Source organism: Chelonoidis abingdonii, chromosome 2 (genome assembly GCF_003597395.2).
Source record: "Chelonoidis abingdonii isolate Lonesome George chromosome 2, CheloAbing_2.0, whole genome shotgun sequence".
Taxonomy (NCBI): Eukaryota; Metazoa; Chordata; order Testudines; family Testudinidae; genus Chelonoidis; species Chelonoidis abingdonii.
In genome coordinates this window covers 185,473,055-185,477,165 of record NC_133770.1, presented here as the reverse complement: position 1 = coordinate 185,477,165, position 4,111 = coordinate 185,473,055, and the positions used below count along the sequence as shown (strand labels likewise).

General features: G+C 49.9%; 1 long non-coding RNA gene across 1 annotated transcript; it reads left to right on the top strand.

Moving 5' to 3' along the window:
• The first annotated feature begins 1,127 nt into the window (after window positions 1-1,127).
• Window positions 1,128-3,907, top strand: LOC142046224 (uncharacterized). Its single transcript, XR_012655118.1, has 2 exons — window positions 1,128-3,176; window positions 3,208-3,907. It is a non-coding gene; the product is annotated as an uncharacterized LOC142046224 (long non-coding RNA).
• Window positions 3,908-4,111: the final 204 nt, after the last annotated feature.

The window sequence follows — 4,111 nt, the reverse complement described above, 5'->3', positions numbered from 1 at the left end:
TACCAATGCCAGAGATGTCTGGAGCCATTGCAAGAGTCCTGCTGTACTTGCCCCTGTGCACCCTCCTCCACTGTTGGTATAGGAAGAGGAAGACATCAAGTCAGTATCGCCGGCACCACTGGTCCCAACAGGAGCCTCCTCATTACTGGATGAAGGAATCATTCCACGTCCCACTCTCCTGCTGATCAACATCATCAGTATCTACAGATTCCCTTGGCAGAAGTGCAGGATCCACATCATCACCTCCTGGACATTCTCCATCCATAAAGACCTTCCAGACTGGCTCTCCTGACAAACAATGCCATCCTGGAACCTGCCTGAACAGCGTGATACATGCCATCCTCATGAGCGCCCACACCAAAGAGGGCTGAGAGACGCTACTTCACACTGGCAAAAGAGGCCGATTTTTTTATTTACACATCCAACTCCCTGGTAATCTAGGGGTTTGCAGAACAGGCTCAACAGCAGCCACAAAAGTACACCCCACCTGACACGGCTTCCAAGAGAACTAGGTCTCCTGGGCAGGAAGGTCTTCTCATTGGCTGGACTACAGTTCCACACTGCAAACACTCCGACTCTGCAAGCCAAATATGATTTTAACACCTATAACAGCCTTAGAGGGAAGGCTTCAAGGACATGCCCAGAGTTCAAGGACAATCTCCATGTTGATGACCAAGCACTGTTTCAGGACTCCGGCTGGGGATGCAGGCTCTGGGGTGGGGATGGGGAGGAGGGATTTGGGGTGCGGGAGAGGGCTCCAGAATAGGGAAGGGGGTTGGGGTGCCAAGGAGGTATAGAGTCTGGACTTTGGGTGCAGGCTCAGGTGGAGCCAGAAATGAGGGGCTGGGGCAGGGGGTTGGGGACTCCAGCTGGGGGTGCAGGCTCTGGGGTGGGGCTGGGGTCAAGGGGTTTGGAGTGTGGTAGGGGGTGCAGGCTCCATTGGGGATGTGAGCTCTGGGTGGGGCCAGGGCTGAGGGGTTTGGGGTGCTGGAGGGGGCTCAGGACTGGGGCAGGAGTGGTGATGGGGTGCGGGCTCTGAGAGGGAATTTGGGTGTGGGAGAGGACTCCGGACAGGAGGTTGGGATGTGGGAGGGTTTTTGGGGTGTGGGGTCCCAGCAGAGCTTACCACGGCTCCCAGGAAGCAGCAGTCAGGTCCCTACAGCCCCTAGACACATGGGCAAACAGGGAGACTCCGCGCGCTGCCCTCGTGTCCGCAGGTGCCACCCCTGCAGCTCTAATTGGTTACAGTTCCTGGCCAATAGGAGCTGTGGAGCCAGTAGTTGTGCGGAGGCAGCATGTGGAGCCTCCCTGGCCACCCATGCGCCTGGAGGCTGCAAGGATCTTGTGGCAGCTTCCTTAGCCTGCACCAGCTCTGGGCTCCTGATGCACTGCCGACTGGACTTGTAATGGCCCAGTCGACGGTGTGGACCGGAGTCACCAGGGTCCCTTTTCGACCAGGCATTCTGGTCAAAAACCGGATCCCTGGCAACCCTAACTCTGCTCATGCTGTGTGTGCACTGAAGAAGAATGAGGTAATGTGTTTTTTTTTTCATTTCCCCAGGGCTTCCTTCTGTATCCCCTGAAAAAGGTTGTGGTCTCCCAAGAGAATCTACTCTTTCAAGTTTGAAAAGAGTGCTCAGAATGGGTGAACTGGCTTTGTTTATTTGCTTGCATTTACTTTTTTCTTTGAAATGAAAGCATTTCCTTCAAGAATCTTGCTTGGGGCTAGAACACAGGATTCTTAAACCTTGACATGGATATTAGTTAGAGAAGAGACAATAAGTTCAGCTGCTTTTGAGCTCTATGTTTTACTGTAGAAGTAGAGAAAAATGTGGCCCACAGGGGTTCTGCTATTTTATACAAACAAGCCTTGATTCTTATTTACACTGAAGTTCCTTTACACTGCTCCAGCCAGGGCCGGCTCCAGGCACCAGCCAAGCAAGCAGGTGCTTGGGTTGACCAATGGAGAGGGGTGGCATCTCTGGTTCTTTGGCAGCAATTCGGCGGCGGGTCCCTCAGTCCCTCTTGGAGCGAAGGACCAGCCACCGAATTGCCGCCAAAGACTGAAGCGGCAGCAGTAGTGGCACAGATTGCGATCGCAGCCCCCCACCCCCACTTTTTTTGCGCTGCTTGAGGCGGCCAAAACCCTGGAGCAGCCATGGAAAAGGGCTTTAAAGTGGCTGTTATATTAATGTCCATTTTGAGGCCCTGTTATACTCAGAGTGGTGTAAAGAGGCCTTTGTGTGAATATATAGGGATCAGGCCCAGACACATCTTTGTATATGTTGGTATAGACCTAGTACAATAGGCCCCAATGGCACAATTCCAGTGTAAGTATGTAACAACCAACAACAGTAGCCAAATAACAATACGATTAAGTCTCTGTGGGCTGCATTGTTATAGAGTCCCAGCATGCAATGCTTCCATCTTGATCTGAGCAGCGAGGCTCCACAGGCAGCACATCAATATTCAAATTGAGTACAGAGGTAAAATGCTCCATTTTATGAAAATGAGGCGCTGTAGCCCTTGAGCTCTGAGCCAGTTGCTAATGTGGCCCTCAGCTAGGCAAAGCTTGAGTGATCCTGGCCTACTGGAATTCATAGCACTCGAGCTCTTTTCCTTTAGGCACATTTTTGTTAGAATTGGGAGTATGGAATGAGCTGCAACCACAGCACCACATGCTCCTCACCTGAGTGGAGGGGAGTACAAAGCAGCAAATGTGGGGCATGCAGCCGGGAACACTGCCTCCATGGCATACTCCCCTCTGACCCCATGGAAGCAGCTTTGCAGGCATAGCAGATGGCCTGGCTCTAAAGCTGGGAAAGAGTAGAGGACATGGAGACAGAAGCTTTTTGCAGCATTGTCCCACACTTTGAATTTGCTTGACATCCTGATAGAAGTCAATGCAGCCCTTGTTCAAGTTCCTGCCTATAGACCCTGGTTTTCAGAAGTGCTGGGCCCCTGCAGCCCCATGTAAAGTCACTTTGGGGGCTGGGAGTGCTTAGCTCCTTTGAAAATCAGCACCACAGAGAGTGCTGCCACTAGCAGCCACAGTAACACTAGTTTTGCAAACTAGGAGAGGGCCCATCCTTCCATACCAGCCCATGGAACAGACTCCATGCCGAGACAAGTACATGCTGTTTCCTTTCCAAAGGTGTAGCAGCAGTGGCACTCTTGTGTCCGCAGAGGCATTGTACCTGCCTCAAGCACAATGCCTCCCAGAGCAATGGGGCAGTGGTTTAAAGCCACCAGGTTTAGCCCTGTATGAATATTGACTATATCATCATTAATATTTGGCCTCACTTTTCTAATATGTACATTTGTTCTGACGTTAGCATTTTAGTGATTATTCGTATGTCTCTTTCCTTTTAAAAGCAAACTGCTCACAATCAGTAAATAGACATTTCATATAGTCAATTTAAGAGCTTTTCAATTTTTAACTTATGCTGGTTTCCATCCCAAGTCACATTCCACATATAAGAAGTTTATATTATATATAAAGCATTTTAGCAACTGCACCAAATAAATGCAAAGCCGTTCATTACTTACAGAAGAGGCCTACATAGAAAATGGAATGGGTACCAAGAAATAAGAGCGATGGAAAGAATCTGCTCCTCCTCAAAGTGCTCTCTTCAACAACAGATGGTCTGTTTGGGAATGTTTGTCTTTGAGAAAATTGGAGCCCTGGACTAAGCGGAAATGCAAACTACAATTTAACTACTTGCATGTCTGGCTTTTGGCATAGTTTCCAGTCAGATATACTGTGGAACGTTACGTAGTGACCCCCTCATTTTTGTTTGCACATGTTTTTTGTTTGCCCTGTGAACCAGTGTGACAGCAAAATGGATGCTAGCGCTTTACCAACTCACAGAATAAATAAAAGAAAAGGACTTCTTACAGAAGGGAAGATTTGGGACCATGGAAGATTTTATATATTAAAGAGATTCTGAAACTTCATCGCACTGCATGACCCCAGGAGAGGGACCTGAAGCCTGAGTCTGCCTGGCCCCGCCGCCATGAGTGGAGGGGCCAAAGCCAAAGACCAAGGGCTTCAGTCCCAAGCAGGCAGCCTGTAACGTCAGCCCTGGACCCAAGCACATCTAAGCCAGGC